Here is a 19,092-nt window from a genome sequence, read left to right on the forward strand (position 1 = left end):
TCCTCGTCTTAATTGTGTTTCTATGGCATCTCGCCTTCTGTAAGAAGCATAGGGCCAATTGGCTTTTATCCTATTCTAGAGAATTGAGAAACCTCAGTCGTGTCACACCACGCGGGCCGGGGAAAGAGCCAGCTTGTAGAGCCCCTTGGGACAGAACACTCTGCCGTTGGTGGCAGATCGTCAAGGTTTTAGCGGCTGTTCAGTTGATTGAAGAGGTGACGCCATGTTTAGGTTGAACGGTTCTTTGGTTGGCGCGGTAGCCTATAAAAAGTCAATTATGTAAAATGACTGAATGCAATCATCGGTTATTTTCAGAATAGGATGGTCTTATTATAGGCTCGGATCATATGGAAAAGGAAGAATTGGACCAAAAAAGATGATAAGATTGTTGCATGCTTTTTGTTCTTATTGTTCTCACGTAGAGCGTGTGTTAGTACATGTATCAAATATTCGATTTAATATTACAATGCTGTGCTTTTTTTTTCTTTTATCAGTGAGAGTAGTGAAAGTTGTCATCCGATTAAACCACGTAGGTTCCACATTGAACACAGGGGGATCATGCAATGATCTCGCGTTCGTGATTTTTTTCATAATGTACTCGAGTTGGACGGCATAAGTAAAGGTATTTTTCGAATATAATTTACGATGCAAGGTGCTTAAGAAGAGGGAGAGTTTAAGATGCGTAAACCACTAACTGATTAACTGTAATTGTGGAAGAATATATTTTAATGTGAAATAAAGGAATTCTTGAGCGGTAATTTCAGAAACGGCTAGAAAAGTAAAATAATACGCGTAGTATTCAGTAACCATACTGGGTCGCCTATGATAGCATTCATTTAACTTTTTTCGCATTCGATCCGCGTAATCTACCGCTGTATTTTGCGTGCCATGTGCGGGCAACTTATTCCACTAGCAATAACTAGATACTATATCTTCACAGTGCCATCTGTGCAACCGGAGGACCGTGAATGTGATAAAACTTATCAATGCCGTCAATTAATACATGCTGAGGTATTTACATTTTTATTGGAATCCAGACAAATTCTAAAAGATACGAAGACCACATATCAATCAATGATCCAGGGTTTTGCCCTGGGGTTTTGTTGGAAGGAATGGAGGGGGTAGGAAGAGAAAATAGTCGCCTTATGGGTACCATTATACAGTTCGCTAGGGCACTATTACTGTAACACGCGTGGAGGGATGAAATATGGGTTGGATTCGTTTTATGTCGCTCGGTATACTGTATTTTACGTGAAGGTGAAAAGGGAAGAATGGGTACCTGCCAGTGACTCCCAGGAGGGGGGGGGGGGGTACGAGGCCTCTCTGTCCTCTTCCAAGGCCGCCATTAAATATGTCCCCTGTATGCAGGATTTCGCTGGTGTCTGTCGGTCAATACGTCCTCATCAATTCTAACATTTCAGTCACACGCGTTTGATAAGACATTAGCATGTTTATTAGAAACAGATTGGAAATGATATGCATAGGGGATAAATAGATACGATAACAGACTTTAAAAATGAGTAAAAAAGCGTGGCGCAGTTCTCAGATCCCGAGTAAAGCCAGAAATGTAACCTAAGGAACAATGGGTAATTTACATTTTTATTGGATTGAAACGAATGGAAGGCATAAGCACGCGACGTTGTAATGGGCGTAGTAGACAAAAAGCTGTTTATTCAAGACGCACCGTTACACAACCATTAAATAAAAATTACATTCTTGATATGCGGATGGCGTGTAGGTAAGATTTGGCCCGATCTGTAAAAACCACGAGCACAGTGATAATATAGACACGCGAAACTCGACTTGGATTCCGGAAAAAACAACTTCTAACCACATTCGACCCAACTCGAACAGCGATGTTCATGTCTGTTTCACACACCATGCAATATAGAAGCCACTATTCGTGCGAAGTCACAACAGCAAGTAGTTGATCGAAAAAGCTCAGGGGATTCCGGAACCTATAGAGTTGTTCGTTATAGCGGGAGTGTCCTTAGTGTACAAACTGTTAGAAGAAGAGTGAATTTAGCAAGACCTATAAAACTGTTTGGCTGCAGGCGAAGAAAGATATTGCAGAGGCGGATACAGGATTATTTAATGGGGGAGGGGGTCCGGAACGACAGGCCTACATGTAGGAAGTTAAAACGCCCAACGCCACCTTTGTGTGGGGTTAAGGGCCTGTTCAAAATTTTTTGGTGTTTTGGAGAGTACGGTTAAGAAGTATCATGTAGCTAGTCAACATTCTAATTTCAAGAGGGTAATATTGGTGTGATATCATTTTCACAAACCGAAGGGGGGTCTGGACCCACCTTACCCCCCCCCCTCTCTAAATCCTTCACAGCATTGGTCGCAGGCGTTTTACCTTCAAGTCATTAAGTCATAAAACATTGCTTAATATTCAACATCTTTATATGATATTCATCAACACAAGGAGATCGTCGTTGTAGTAAGTAAGCAAAATAAGATCCAGTGCACATTGTTTTTGTTATTGTAATAAAACAAGAATATTCACAACTAATACCACGGAAATTTTAATACTGGGTGAGCCACACCTTAGATTTTGACCCACTTAGGTCAGGCTAACCCTAACCATTATAACTAAATGGAGGACGGCCTTTCTGTTACACGGATCCTCAGTTTCGTTACCCCGGGTAAGATTCAATAAATCATTTAGACTCGAAATGATATCATTGGAAGGATAACAACAATTCGATTTGAAACAGAATGCGGTATTTACCAAAAGGGAATGTATAATATTACAGCATTGAGACAATTTTGTCGATAATTAACGAACGAATAATTATGGGTTTGGGCTGTTATATTCTAATATGTTTTGTGCAAGAGTGAATCTAAGGAATGCCTGTTCATGCACAAATAAAATCATGGATCTCTCTCTCTCTCTCTCTCTAAACTCACTCATTTAATGAGAACCAAATTGCAAATTACAAATTAGGATCGATCTTATGAACGTATTTGGGACTTAGATGTGAGCAATCTGCAGTTGCACACTGGTCTGCAATTAGTTCATACCCAAAATAGCTGATCTTATAACTCAAGAATGATTCCCTGTAAATTAAAGCGTGGACTTTTTTTAGTTGAAGATGTCTTAGAGGTTATACGGTCCTTCCGTTGTTTTGCTGCTGATCCTTATATAGCATTGGGCATGCTTACTTACGAGAATTCGATGCGGTTTGTGAAATCAATTTGTTTAAGGAACTTATGAACGGAATAATTACGGTAGTATTTGACGGCTGAATAATCAATTATGCTGCGTTCTTGTGTCATCTATGAAGAAGTGGTTACACAGCTAGGCGTGAGGAGAAATCGGATTGTGTGTGCGGGAGTTGATGCGTGTTAGTGTGTGTATGTGTGCATGTTTGTGTGTGTGTGCGTGCGTGAGTCTGTGGACATGTGTCTGTATTTAAACGTGCATTCTCACACGCATGTGGTTTATATTTCATCTGTGTGCATGTATAAAAGTGCATGTGTGTGTGTGTGTGTGTGTGTGTGCATGTGTGTGTGTGTGTTTGTGTGTGTGTGTGTGTGTGTTTGTGTGTGTGTGTGTGTGTGTGTGTGATATCCATACACAAATATCTATACTCCGAGCATTCTTCTGTCATCTTAATCCAAAGACTTGTCGATAAAAAGACACTAAAATGGCCGGCAGTGTACACACGTTATCTTGCTTACACGGTTGATCTGAGTCTAGGAACTTGGCAAATATAATTAGACTCAATAATTCACCGTAATCTACTTGTCAATATTGGCCAACACATCTCAAACAAATCACTGCACGCTCTAATACAGTGCACTTGTTGCTTTGCCTTACGGGAGGAAACAGGCCCGGATAGCAAGGTATATGCATGTATACATGAACATCTATCTAATAGCTAATCCGTCTAATCCAATATCTAAGCATATAATTTTCAATGATAATTTATCATGCGTTTAAAACCAACAGCACTCAGAGTTGCTATTTTTATTAGAGGAAAGAAAAAAGCAAAGTATGAAGAATAAAAACAAATAACAATCATAAAGAGAGGAGGCAGTGTTGTGACAATGAAAAAATACATTATCTATGCACACACTGTACAATACTAATTATCATGCTAGGAACAGGGTGACAAACCCAAACCCTGAAACCTTGGTATCAACGAATTTGAGGACTTTATTAGTTTATATTAGTTTATATGGACGATAAGCGGATTGGGGAGGGTAGCCGCCTGCTCACCTTGTAAAAACTACTAATTCAGGTGGTCGAAAGTCATGTTGCTTTTCGTATTCAAATGGTTGTGTCATCAAATAGTTGAGATATTTTGTTTGAAAAGGAAATCATGTAGACGCCGAATTGCTGTATTGGGTTTTAAGATAAGAAATAAGTAAATAAAAAACGATAAATATTAATAAGGTGGTATATAGAGATAAATAAATAAATAAATAAATAAATAAATTTATCACCTGGCTACGTCGCCTAGGTAGGTGGCAAGTGGAATAATTTCTCATTTAGGTCTGTGCCAGGATTACTTCACCAAGGCCACTGTCTAATGTTATGTCTAATGTTATGCGTCTTGTCCTACATCGGATGTTACATGCGCTGCGCTTTAAGTTCAAGTTGTATCGATCTTATGTCAGCTCGGGTCTTCTTGATAGATTAGCGATTGTAGAAAAATAGAATAGAATATTTGCTGAACCTTGTGCAGCAGCGATCAGGGCGTGCAGAAAATAATGATCCCGCGAATCTGTGTTAAAATATGCTCTTTGATGAATATTTGGTTGATCGTGAGGGGGGATGGGGGGGGCGCCGGGAGAGGGGGCGGGGGGTGGGGGTGGCCCGGGTGTTGATGAAGATGGGGGCGGGGGGGGGGGGGGGGGGCTTGCAGGAATGCTCACCTTTGATTTGGAGGAGCAGCTTAACAAGTTGAGCAATGGAGACACAACCAGGTCAATTTCGCCCCATTTTCCACCCATTCCGTAGCAACATCGTCTTTGACTGGTTTCCCATACCTAGATCGATCTAACAGGATCGATCCATCTCCAAGGGGTTTCTCGCTAAATTGCTTTCAATTTAAGGGGCTTAGATCTCCGGCACGCCTACTGAAGCTGCTAAACGATAATTAATTACTATGTAGCGGCTTCAGTAGGCGTGATTGCAATTTAGCGAGAATCCCCAAGGAGATAGATCGATCTACTTAGGGTCTGGGAATGGTCCCTTCGTCTTTTATTAGCCGGAATCTTGGATCTGAAATATGAACTTGCCCTCCCGCTATATTCATTAATTTCGTAATGGAGATTTTCTTGTTCCAAAGGCTTTTCTCGAAATTAATAATATGTCTGATGAACTTTGCATTAAAAATAACTTTGGCAGGCAAAGAATTATAAATCTTACACGCAAACGTGTGAAAGTTAACTGCTATATCTGTGTTGAAGTTTCCTGTGTCTATTGATGGTTATTTTGAGAGCAGTTTCCTTTATACAATAATAATGCGTAATACAAATACGTAGGGGATAAAATTTTAGTAAATATAGAATTCTGGATACGGTGATCAATAAAGTTGAATGGGGAAACATCCCCAGATCTTCACCTTTACACGCAGTAGTTTTTGACCCATGCCCCTGTGTCTTTGTTAATATCAGGGCGTCCAATATAAGGGCGCATTCCCATAGATTTTAGATCGATCTATCCCCGTGGGGAGTCTCACTAGATTACTGTCAGATAATCCGGCTTAAATGTCCGTCCCGCCTACTACAAGCTGTAAGGGGGTAATTAACTTTCGTGCCCGCTCGGCTGACAGCTATTTAGCGTGAACCCCCAGGGAGTTAGGTCGATCTAGTTGGATCGAGCTAACCTCTGGGAATAGGGTCTAAGTTAAATCGCAATAGGTGGCAGGCACTCACCCCACGGACACTCTTGCTGAATGCAATTAGATTATCAGACTAACACCACCTGGCGTTAAATAAAATACAGAAAAGTTGGTGATTTTACGAGCATATGAAACAAAAGGAGGCCCGCTAGTCTGTTACACTGATTGCATTCAGCGAGATCCCCCCTAGAGTTAGTGCAACGCAACTATCCCAATCATACTTATTATGAGCGCCCCCTATAATTAAGCCACAGAAACATATTTCACTTCAGTTACACGGAACAAAAACTGAAGACTTGCATTGAACAATGAGCAAAGGAAAACCAACAAGACAAAAGCATTTACACTGACCTTATTTAGCGCGTTGTTTTCCTAAAATTGTGACCAAAACCGCAAAGACCAAGTTATAGCAGAAATAGTGGCACTGACGTCACCCAAAACTCGTGTCTCTTAACTTGGGATTTAAGAGCTATTCCAAGGCATATTGAGGATCCCAGTGCAATCTAGTCGGCTAATGAATTTAGTAAGTCGGCTTCCGATTTGTGAGTTCGTCTTTTGTTCAGTTTTAGCTCAAGTCTTATTAGTCTGTTTTACCATTGAGCGGATATTTTAGCCTTACACGATGTACTGTAACATTTTGATAGATTGACAACTTAATGACTTGGTTACTGCGTAAGAGTGTCACCTGAACGACTTTAATTAACTAAACAACAGGAAGCGCACTTGTGGAAACTTATTACAGAGAAAGAACTCTGTAGCGTACATGTAATTACTTGTTACGACCTCTACCGTTGCAGATTTTGTCTCGAATGTGACTAGAATTGAAGACATCTGGTCTGTGTTCGCAGACGGTATCATGTTTAATATACAGCTGCATAACTAGGATGGAAAAGCGTCTAGGAGAAACCGCAATTTCTGTACATATATATGTACATGATTTATTTTAGACAGTCATGCAAACACTCTAAACTCGTTGTCTGAGATGATAATTTGGAAAGCTCTCTTCTAACCTGCACGTGGACTTTCTGTGTGATGTTTCTTTGTACTTTTATACGAAAATAAAACGCGGTTAAACGATTGCCTGGTACCGCCGACGTGACGTCTTTTATCAATCGATGAGGATTAAAATGTGTGCTTTTTGCGACAAGGTTGGTTTTGTGACGCTTCTGTAAATTGTTTTATTAATTGACAATGATATATCTGACAAATCCAAAGAAAAGAAGACAAAGCAGTTGTCAGTCGCGACTGTGAAGTCCTTTTTCGTTGATAACGATGCAATGTTTAGCATACGTCATTCTGTTTAGCCGAACTGACGCGTTCAAATCCAAATGTCTCCACCAATGCTTGGAATTTCCCAATGCGGCGACATATATTTTTTTACGTTCAAAAGAAACTGGTCCATTTAATGAATCGCCGATTGTCGACATCTGTCTTATGTTTATATGTTTAGCCACGGATTATGTATAAGGCACCATCTGCACAACGACAGAAATTTGATAAAGGTAGTCATTTCATATAGCATTTATCAGTACATTTCAGCCCATGAAAATTGCAGATAAGCTGCTAATTTGTGCCCTTCTTGTCAGTTTTTCCCCCCAAGTCCTGGCGGTAAATTTAAACTATTTACTCATTAATATCCATTCTTGGCCAGCTTCTTGTCGGTGAGATACATGTATTGTGGAGAAATCACAAAAACGAAAGCTGGGCGCCACGCGTCCAAACTAAGACCCCATTTCCAGAGATTAGATCGATCTACTTTAGATCGACCTAACTCCCTGGGGGTTCACGCTAAATAGCTGTCAGCCGGGCGGACACGAAAGTTAATTACCCCCTTACAGCTTGTAGTAGGCGGGACGGACATTTAAGCCGGATTATCTGACAGTAATCTAGTGAGACTCCCCACGGGGATAGATCGATCTAAATGTCTGGGAATACAGCCTAAGATGCAGATTGAGAGCGCATTCAGTCTCACACATCGTACCAGCTGGACCGGTCCAACTCTGCGGGGGATTTCCACCGAAGTGCAATCAGTGGAATCAGCTTAATTTTCTGAAATGCCTAGCACTTTAGCGAGAATCCATAGCAGTTGCACCGACCCATGTGTGAACCTGAATGCGTCCTAAGATTGTTGAAGATCAGCAGAAGTTCATATAAAATTGGCCCTGACTTTCCATCGGTAATTATTTCGCCCAACAATCCATGACATCATTAGATATAGCGCAGTTATATGAATTGATTATTTCGTAAAACTGGAATCTTGATTTTACTCACTTAATCATAGGCGTACCGTTATGAGATACGAATGATAAACACTGGATTGACTTTTATTTGTTAATTACTAACGACCAATCGTTTGTTATATAGCGGAAAAACATTTCTCAAAATCGACCATATTGCGTTCAATAGCATTTCACACGTATTGCATGGAACGTCTAGGTCTGATCAAAATACCTAAATTGAGGAAAATGCTACGAGATCATGCTTTCATAATCAGCATATTTTGACGTCATAATCCAGAAAAAATGACTATTTTACAAGCAGTTCGAATTCATATCCATAAAACGTTCGTCGTCTGCGTAAGTAAATAAATACATAAATAGATAAATAAATGAATAAATAAGCAAGTAAATAAATAAATGAATGATTGGCATAGACTGTGAATGTCTTAATTTATTGAAAATGGACATTTTTTGAAGATCGTCTGCTTCAACCTGGGCCGCATCATGTCCAGGGAACAAATCAAACACTCAATAAAATCCCATCTGTCGTCTGCATAAGAATGGAATAGCGAGAAAACGCACATGTTACGTCTGCGACTGCTTTCAGTGATGAAGTCGCATAAATTGCAGAAATTTTGACAATGCCACCAGACATTCGCACATTCCATCTGTCGTCTGCTCCAGATTTAGAATATCAATATAAAAACATAATCACGACGTGATGAAGTGACGTTTACGTATACGACAATCCACCAATCATGGTCACGTCACAAGACAAAAAATCTACCAGTTGCAAAAGACTTCAAAATCGTGAAAACTGGGCACGATTCAACGATCATCCACCTTATATTAGAATCTCACGAAGTATATGTTTTATAAAATCCACCCACTGTAATTTAGAAGCCAGCCTCTTGGTATTCCATTTGTCGTTTATACGCTGCTAGAACATAAAGATATAAAGCTTGATCACGACTTCATTCCGTCATTACACCCGGCGCTTGGAAGGATCGCTTAATACACGTAGGAGAAAATTCATAAAATCTTGCCATGACATCGTCGCCATGAAACATCCTATCTGTCGTCTGCCTGAGACTAAAAAAATCGAGAAAAGCAGCGCGACCACGACTTGATTCAGTGATAATTTATGGCATATTGGAATGGTGTGCGGGTCTATCGCGCTCAGTAGTCATTAAGTATGACGGCCTCCATGCATCAGCGTGAATAGAGATATTGAACAGGAGAAATAGAATAGAGAAAGAGCTAGCGAGCGAGAGAGAGCAACGCCGCGCTGGATACAACACGTTTATTGCATATGGCGGCTTCGGGGGATGAAAAAACAGCACTAGAGTGGTACATTATGCCTTAGGACCCTCTCTAGTTAAACGGTTCTTAAACACTGTGGTTTTGTACATGCCAAAGGCGAGGGCTAAGCCCGTAGGAATACTTTCAGGGATTCCGTGTATAAATCAGGTAAGCAAAGCGCAGTTTATCATTCAGCAATGGATATTACTGTCATGAATGGTGATACTGATGAACAACAGGTTGCAGCGGAGCAGTGTGTTTCAGAACCGTTCTGGCCATTGGGAAACAAAACCGGTAAGCAATAAATAAACGTGTAAGCCGCGTCGCAGCATACATATCAAACGCGCCAGCACCTAATGAAGGCGGCTTTGATTAATTAATAAACAAAATGGAAATATAAAAATCTAGTTCAATAGCGAATGTGGGTTTGTCAGTTCATAGGCGACGGTTTCATTTGGGAAATATTTGCAACGACAAGGCTAGATCAACTAAATAGGCAATATACTTAGAGTGCTTTTTACAGCAAGCATTATGACAGCGTCCATCAGCAGCCTGTGCACATATTAATAGGAAGCAAGTTAATTAGGACATGTAGGTGCGAACCAGGGGGATAGTATTAATGTATTAATCATGTAATTTATAGTGGAAGATTAATATAGCCTAAATAACACGAAGATGAATGGATGTCGTATTTTAACACTTAATGGGACCATGGCGGCTCAGTTAACTGATGAAATGATCCCGGCAGTTTCGGTGCCATGCCACCATATGGTTGACGTGTGAGTACCTTCGCCAGTCTTCCCGCGGGTGGCCATTTGCCAGTTGACGAAGGCAAGGTGTATCGTAAGTAACGGAGTGAATTCTGTGGTTCGTATTTAGATATGTATCGTGTATTTTTCAAGTCAATATTTGTATATTCTAAAAATAGTGATGGCGGCACATGTTAAGCTGAGTTGCCACTGGTTGGAGTGTCATAATCGAATCCCTTCAAAATGTACGTAATGAATTGAAACAGGCTGCTGATTTTAAATGTGATGGTGGTTGCAGAGAGGAGTCAGGGGATTTACTGGGTAACGGGTCTGAAAGAGACGAAAAAACGGGTGGGGAGGGGGCAAAGTTAGGTGCTTAAAGTTGGCCAACAGCTAGCTGAGGTCTCGACTCGCGGTGTGATCAGTTCGTGGCGGTTTACTAAAAAGTATATATTTAACTCGAAGAAGTAGAAAAGGTCCCCACCAACCGTCCCACCTGCCTTCTTCACTTACCGTAGGACTGACGGGATAAACGGTAAGATTGTTGCCTCAGCACCAACATCTCCCTCGATATCAGGGGCTTCTAAAATAAAAGTATAGGGACTAGGTACAATACAATGATTTTGTAACAGTCTACTATCGCACCTTGTAGTCTTCAAATAGGGGAGGTGTCGTGAGGCTTGAACAGTCGTCTGCCAGGCCAGAAAATAGGGCTCGTCTTGGATTCCGATTTAAATGTGCATTTGGTCTGGAGTGTTTGATTATCTCGAAGAGAGCTGCATACGCATTGCAGCATAGAACATCTGACTTACATCCTCCGAGAATTTTATTGATGAATTTGTATTTTGCAACGTGAAGTATTCCAGTGGCATTCTTTGTCTAGGGCCTGATCAAGACCTTAATTGAAAAAAAAAAGATACCCTACTATGCTAGAACCCATATACCACCAAGAAACCACTGCGGTCTTGCCCGCAAAATGTAAGGTTTTTTTTCACGTATTGTTTTCATTATCTTGGCGATTCACATTGTATGCGGGATACTAGGAAACATGATACCTTGATTTATAAAACAGATGCGCATTACGTTTCAATGTCACGATTTTTATTCCCCGGATCTCGCTGTCGTGACGGTATCCTCGGTGTTATGATAGTAAGTCGAGATAATTGTCGGTCGCTTTCTCAAGCACTCAGTGGTATACGAATGCAAAAGGGTTTCATGCTTTTTTTCATAAAAGGCGTGAAAGATCTAATTACCAAGATACGTTAATTAATATAATACTAACATACTAAGGGGTATGACAACAGGAATAAAGCCACGATATTGACGCCAGGCAGCTAGTGAGCTTCTGTGGAAAATTGTGTAGCTGATTAGAAATTTAATCAAAGGCACAGATTGTGTTTTGATGTTTTGTTGCCCGCCTTGGGTTACTTTTTAATGTGTTAACGTGTCTGAAAACACGTCATGATGGAGACTGAAGAATAGCAGTTCTCATTGTTTTATGTACTCAAAGAGCACCCTGAGTTTGACGGGTTGTGAAATACTTATCCTTACTGTCACCATGTCTCTGAATCTTTGAGTAGGTAATGAGCAGCAGGGTGGAAATGAGATAATTGGATGTATACGTTAGGATACGCTGTGTAAGCCCCCCCCCCTCCACCCCACCTCCACCCACCCACCCCCTCAGCACTTTTAAAACGTGCCGGACATCCAAACATCCCGAGAAAAATCATGAGTCCTCCAATTTAACCGCAGTAAAACCCTAGGCTCGCTATAGTTAACGTGTATGATACATGTAGCGAATATGTGAAATACAGTCCCTGTATTAGTCGATGAATAGCAGGCCATAAAACATAGACTTTTACATGTACATCGAAGGTAGCTTGATTCATATTGAACATCACTCCTATAATAATATCGTATTAAGTAAATAAGACCTATCATCGGTGAACACGCTGCGTTCTTAGAAATGAGGAAACGGACAATTGAAATAAGAACGCGCGTGGTTCCAGTGCAGATCAAGTGTGGGGGAGTAGAGCCGCAGATGTGCATGACACTTGACAGTGAGCGTCCGTGATAAAATATCGCCTTTCGATCTTTTTATACTTGCCACTGACATTTGGACTGCTGCTGGCGCAATGTTAAGATAGCTCCAATTACAAATTAGCAAAAAATGAAGGTGGACTGTGAAAGGGCGGCGACGGCAGATGCTGCACGAATGTGACAGATCCGATTTTTTTGTCTGACAGCACAATGTTCTGGAAAGAAAGCCATTTCTCCTACAGAATGGGAAGGAATATACGGGCTAACATAAAAGCATGTTTCAGGTACTCAGTGCTTTAAAATTTACCTAGCTTTACCATTTTGTCAAGAAAACTATGTTAGATACGTGTAGTCGACACAGATTCAAACATAGTGCTCATATCCCCTGTCAGTGTGTGACTTAAGCCCAAGGGGCTGACTTCAAATTAAAACGATAATGATGATAATGATTGAAGAGAGGTATTATGTGAAAGGAAGGTCACCCTCTATAATGCAAATAATTGTTTGAACCTTGCAATAGCCCATTGGCAAAATTTGTTCTCCGCTTTTACACAGATTATTCAGACCTTTTTAATAAAAACTGAACATAAAAACACGAGGAGCGATAAAAAGAATCAGAATCGCTAGTACAACCACATAGTCAACACGCTGACACTGTCATTTTCCCTTTTCTCTTCATAAGTACAGCTATAATTCTACATCTATAAATATGCTCTCTCTTTATATAGTATTTTTAGATCATAGCCATATTATCAAACGGTGCTCGTATCAAGAAAAGAATCTAATAACAATGAATAATATCTGCGCTTTGTCCCTCACAAAGAATGCTTGACTTTCACCGCATTTTCATCACAATTGCGTTCTCTATCTTTATCCTATAATATCGCATAATTCCCCCTTTCGCTTTTTTTAATTAAAATGCCTCCTGAATAGTTGATTCCATATTTAAACACAATAGCCTGGAGGTAATTTACTGCAGGATGGATGACAATACTCAAAGAAACCAGAAGGCATGATGGGAATAACAGAAATGACTCATATGCGTAGGAGTCGGGGAGGGGGAGGGAGGGAGGGGGGTAAACTTATCTGCCCACCCCCACTTTTTAACCACACCTGTAGGGGGAGGGGTGGGGGTAAGAGGTCGTGTTACTCCTGTAAGACAGACGGATATTGTTAATAAATGATTAAACGTTACGTCGAAGTCCTAGTCCACGTACAGTCGACCTACCAGTATGGCGCTGTACATGTACTTCAAAATATCTGTCATCTTTCCCCGTCCGTTGCTATTTTTTTTTCTAAATTGCCCACCGCTTTCAACTCCTAAAATTGGCTTCCAACACCGCTATGTGTGTACGTGGTCCGAAGATAACAGACACTTTACATACCCGGTAGGAATTTGTAGTTTTCAAGTATTTCTGTAATAGTTGGAATAATACCATTAGTCTTTATGTTACGTATCAGTAATCTATATGTTACGTATCAGCGTTAAGCTGGAGCAAGCTGCTGATTTGCGCATGCAGGATCAAATAATGGCCTCCATATGAATGACGTGTTGACTTGGTTTGAAGGGGGATCGTGAAGGCTCCCCCTCCCCCCCCCACCCCCACCCCCTTTCTCATCTCCACAGTTATGTTGATTATTGCAAAATTCCGGTAATGGAAGGACATTTATATGTATACGTGTCTATTTCAATATATATATATATTTTTTCTCTTTTTTTTACTGGTAACCTAGGCTGTGAAGCAGAATTTCAAGTAGTGTTAGAAGTCAATGACCGTTGTTAATGCACCATAATTATTGTGTGCGAGTTCGCACGCGAAGTGCTAATTTCTCGGCCCAGGTCTTAAGCAGTTTTAATTTTGCCTAACTTGTTTTACAACATATGACATGATATGATATATAGATGATGTATATGGGAAGTTATGAGTTGAGATCTACTTTTGAGACCACCTGGACTTTGTTGAGTCACGTTAGATCAATATTATATACCGGTGAAATAGGCGCCAAAATGGTTTGACCCAGGCTGCAGGTAAAATTTCAGTAAAGCGTCTTTCATCTGAGCTTTTCCTGACCACTTCCCACAGTTAGAGCATTCACCTACGAAACATAATTATCTGGCTTCAGAATGCGTCATCTGTAGATTTTTATTGACAAGATGTAAGGCGGGGGGGGGGGAGATGATTCACATACAAAAGCAGATATAGGGGGCGGGGCCTCAGTGAACACGTGACTATCCTTAATTTAACTCTCTCCCCCCCCCCCCCAAACCATGCAACTTTTTCATACAGGAGTCAATTAAAATATCTAGACATAAATTTCAATCGAAGCGACACACTTTTTTGTCGTTCCCAACTGGTTGTGCCAATGGCAAGTTAAAAATTGGTATGTTAAATGTGCCCCGCCCCCCTCTGGGTCCGTCTATGTCACATCCGGGTATCGTCCGGATATCAAGAGAAGCCTTTTCTAGCTGAGCCTCTTGTAATTAGTTTGATCATGTGGACAGTCTGTGAACTGGTTCGTATTAATGACATGCATTAATTCTGAAAGACGCTCGTTCTTTGAACACTAGCACGAGTGATGATTGAATGCTAGCATCTCTTTGACCAGTTGCTATTCTTGAAGAGGTTTTATTTCCCACGTGTTTTTCATTCGATCTGTTTTGCGGCAGGGGTTAATTGAGTATTAGACCAGAGAATATTAGACATAGCGTTCACTCGTTTTAAAACCGGATGGGACCGAGACCGAGACTGTCGTTGTCAAGGGGGTGGAGGGTTGGGGGTGGGGGATGTTAAAGCGAAACATCACTCCCTGGGGCCTTATACATGTATGAATAAAATTGTAATTTCTTGACATTTGTTGTCAGTTTATCCAGATTTTGATCACAGCAGGGGTTAACTGGAAAGACGGGTAGTTATCATCCGGGTATTTACAATCATCCGGGTATTGGTGTCACGGGTGCCAGTAGATTCCCGTTCCTTTATTTGAATGCATATTACAGCAAAAACGCCATAAGTGATCTGATGCCATGATTTCAAAATAAATTTTTAAGTTAAATGTAGGCTAGGTAACTTTGAAGAAAATAGACTGCTGACAAAAATTCCGTGACAAAAACGGGTCTACTGCTAGTTGTTGACCAGATTTGGTAAAAAAAATTGAAGCACTACAATAAAAAGTTAAAAGGTAAAAGAGTTTAAATTACATTCCAGGCAATCAGGACTGGGGGAGAGGATTCAAACGTTTTGTCTTTGATTTTGGGTACGAAATATCGGTTTCCATTACCAAGTCAATTCGTGTGTCATTACTTCAAAGGGGTTCCTGAAGATGGATGACGGCTCACAAATGGTGTGTTTGATTGGTTTTGTGTTCTTTATTTAGTGTTTGAATCTATCAAATATAATGTTCAAACGGATTTTTTAACTTGTCCAGAAATCAGTATTGTTTGAATGAGAACTCGTGTTTCAGTTTAATGCACTAAAGGAATAAGCCTACGCATATACGAAAGGTGGATTCAGATAAAAGCATTTAGCCTCTTCTTTTGTAAAAAAAAAAAAAAAAAAAAAAAAAAAAAAAAAAAAAAAAAAACCCTAAAATGTGTGTTTTGTACAGTCAGCTAGGTGATAATAAATAGAAAAATGATGTGGAAAAAGTACTCTTCTTTTCTCCCTAAGCAACTGGTTTAGGACCAGTCTTACCACTAAAGTAAAGACATATTCATGTACATATACAAATCCTGTTCCTATGCCTAGTATAGATCCTGTTGCTCGATACACGCGGACGCATGCACCGGTACCTTGAACCGAGCGGAGAGAATGTCCGAACGTGTATGAAAAAGCCACTGGCAACTAGATGACTTATCGACCTTTCATCCATCAATTTCAGAGTCGTTATAGGATCGTGATGCCGTAGTTTAACTATCCGTTAACATGAAAATTTATATGAAATGTGGTCTGTCGTTTCTTAGAAAGATTACCATTACCCTGGAGCCATAATCCTCTTTGGCGAATCTTGTTTCTCTGGCCATTAATCCCCCGAACGCGCGCTGTTTCAGTGCGACCTTATCATTTTGTCTTAAATTAACTTACTTTATTACACAGACTTAACCTGCTTGTTTCCTATTAGATATTGGTAAATGGACTCCTTTATCAAAGGTCCCCACAATAAAGTGTCATATTTCATAGGTATTCTACATTTAGCTGTAGTTATACCGGGAATTATCAGCCAAAGTTCGTGTCACACCGAAGAAGAGATCCGGAAAGAAAGAAAGCACCTACTAAGGTAATTGAGCAATTGTGTGGAAATTGAAAATATTTTTTACTTAAGGTTTATTCCCTAACGCATCATACAAGGTGAAGCTAGGCAGAGATGACATAAAATAAATATTGAAAACGATGACAGGCCTATTCCAATAGGTACTGGTGTTCTTTTAAATAGAAACAGTGGTGGACAGTCGTGAGCATGTGTGTGTTGGGGGGGGGGGGGGGGGGGGCATGTCTGGTACTTTAGGCATCTTATGTTACATTCCTTTAAAAAGAATTAAGGAAAATAGGTGACGTCTTGGTGTATGCTTTGTATAAATAAGACTCCAAAATTTCTAACCTCAGGTTGTAAAATAGAAACAGTGAAGTATTGTACATTTTATATAGCTCTATATCCTTATTAAAATATGGCGTATGGGCGATGTAATAATTATGGGCCGGACAAACCCTTGTACTGGGATTCAAAATGGAGCCCCCCCCTCCCCCACCCCCCACCCCACCCCCACCCATGGGCTGGTTTCAGGATCATGCAAAAGGTATTTATCAAACACATGCTCTGCGGTAGGCAAAATCGTTGTGTACCTAATCAGTGGTAGGACAAAATTTACCATGCAGTCACAACGAGCTTGATATTTTATTACATTGTTAATAGCCTGGCCTATAAATATGACAAAGCCTCGAATTATAATTCAGTTTGTATCAGCAGAACATGCATAATTGAACATGCGGGCAATTGTCAATTTTCTGGACATGATAATTTGTTTTTGTATCTTTCTATCATCCACGTAGGGCATGTGCATTTGTTGTACAACTATACACACCAACCATGCTATACATTCTGTAGGGATGAAAAGAGATTTAGGGTAATGTACTGAATTCAGTTTCGGGTGAATAAATAAATGAATGAATGAATGAAAAGCTGGCTAAATGCATCAAGAAATCAAGGTCATTCGTCCGCTTCCACGACCGACTATAGTAAAGTGCTGTGTACCCACATATTCATATCCAAAAATTTACACACATATTAACGTACGGGCATAATTTAGCATTAGTACATACATGCGCACATATTGATAGAAAACCAATTTGGCCCACTTAGAGGTTTGTATAGGAGCAAATATGCACGTCCCAAATTTGTAGTGCAAATACAAATAGTTTCATGTCGGTATTTATCACAACAATTTGCTCTAGTCAAGAGCTTAAGCACGCACTTTAGATATAGAGTGATGTTTGCTTGACGACCTTCACGCTTTTGTATAGTATATGACTACAGCATGACGTCAGCGTGACGTCATTATAAGTCGTATTTCGCACACAAACACACACACACGCGTACACTCACACAGGCGCGCGCATGCACCAACACACACACACACACACGCACACACACACACACACACACGATATCTATGCATATTTCACAAGAACCGAAAAAAATGAGGAAAAAACCCAAGACCACCTGGGCACTTCAGTAATATAGTTTAATTGTTGCATATTTTCAGCGATGTTTTAACCTATTAACGCTAAAAGCACGTCAAAGAGGCGTGACACCTGAGCTTGACAGGCTTTTATCCGGCTCTGCTTAGATAACGCATGGAAATAGAAAAAACTAAACAACTGAAAAGGGTAACCAGGTGCTTTTGAAAATACGGAATATAATTATCTTACTGCAGGTGCGTACTCAAAGGCACAATAGGCAGGATTACGTCAGTCGTGTAATTGCATGTTTACACCCGCTACATCTGGGACTGTTTTTTTAAAAGGCCATTGTTGCTTGGGTTAAAGCTTTCTTGGCGTCCAGTTTTGGTATGAATGGATGCATTATCCACGCCTGATCTTCCGGTTTGGGTCCAAAACTGTATCTTAGATCAGTATCAGTGCACGGGCGTTTACACACGCACAAATTAAAAGACACCAAACACGCAGAGACGCACGCACGCACGCACACACCCAAACATATATATTAACGTTCTGAGTATCACTGCGTACACTTTCACTGGCGCACTCACGTAGACATACACACACGTTCAGGTACACACACACGCGCTCACACACACGCATGTGTTCAATGGAGGCAAGCGCACACATCTTCCACACGCTCACTAACACCGGCAACAGCTGTGGCGATTCATTCCATTGGGACACTCCACAAAAAGTGAAGATTTGAGTCACGTCATGTACAGTGTAGTAACGCATATATTCTGTGTAATATTTGCATAATTACGTCATGCTCTATTATTTTCACTGCTTTTTGATATAGAAGTACCGTCTAATATGGGAAGAAAGCTACAGTATTTATAGAGATCACACAATACCGTCTTGCAAATATAACACAAATGAGTGCGTCGCTTACTGGACAAAAATGTCACCTTTTTTGTGGCCCTTTTTTTTTGCCTGTCGTGTTATATGGAACAAAATACTCTCCGTGATCACCGTGTCACGTCATTAGGGACCTGAATGTTAAAGATTAATTGGTTTATTCTGTTAGAGATGCTCCTCCTCATTATAGCTAAAAGCCTAGCATAAGGTTCTATTAGCATTATTAGATAATTGTTGTCACTGTCTCATGTTCCGCCGGCAAAGATGGCTTCAAACGACAACCTCGACATTGAAACAAAGGGAACAAAGGAGCAGAGCGTTATAAAAAACTTACAGTAAATGGAATTGG

The 19,092-nt window shown here is 40.4% G+C and overlaps 1 protein-coding gene across 4 annotated transcripts in view; it reads left to right on the forward strand.

The window, feature by feature from the left end:
* Positions 1 to 8,945: 8,945 nt before the first annotated feature.
* The window catches only part of LOC106181013 (uncharacterized), a 64,561-nt gene continuing 54,414 nt past the window's right edge, over positions 8,946 to 19,092 (forward strand). For 3 of the 4 annotated variants that reach the window (XM_086997419.1, XM_086997417.1, XM_086997421.1), the window contains exon 1: positions 10,015 to 10,222. The gene's annotated coding sequence lies outside the window, so the exon portion shown is untranslated. Of the gene's footprint in view, positions 9,548 to 10,014; positions 10,223 to 19,092 lie in introns of those variants that run through there. The other variant, XM_086997418.1, reaches the window with a different exon arrangement.

The sequence above is a fragment of the Lingula anatina genome, chromosome 10 (assembly GCF_051362555.1).
Source record: "Lingula anatina isolate TDL-2025a chromosome 10, LinAna3.0, whole genome shotgun sequence".
Classification (NCBI taxonomy): domain Eukaryota; kingdom Metazoa; phylum Brachiopoda; class Lingulata; order Lingulida; family Lingulidae; genus Lingula; species Lingula anatina.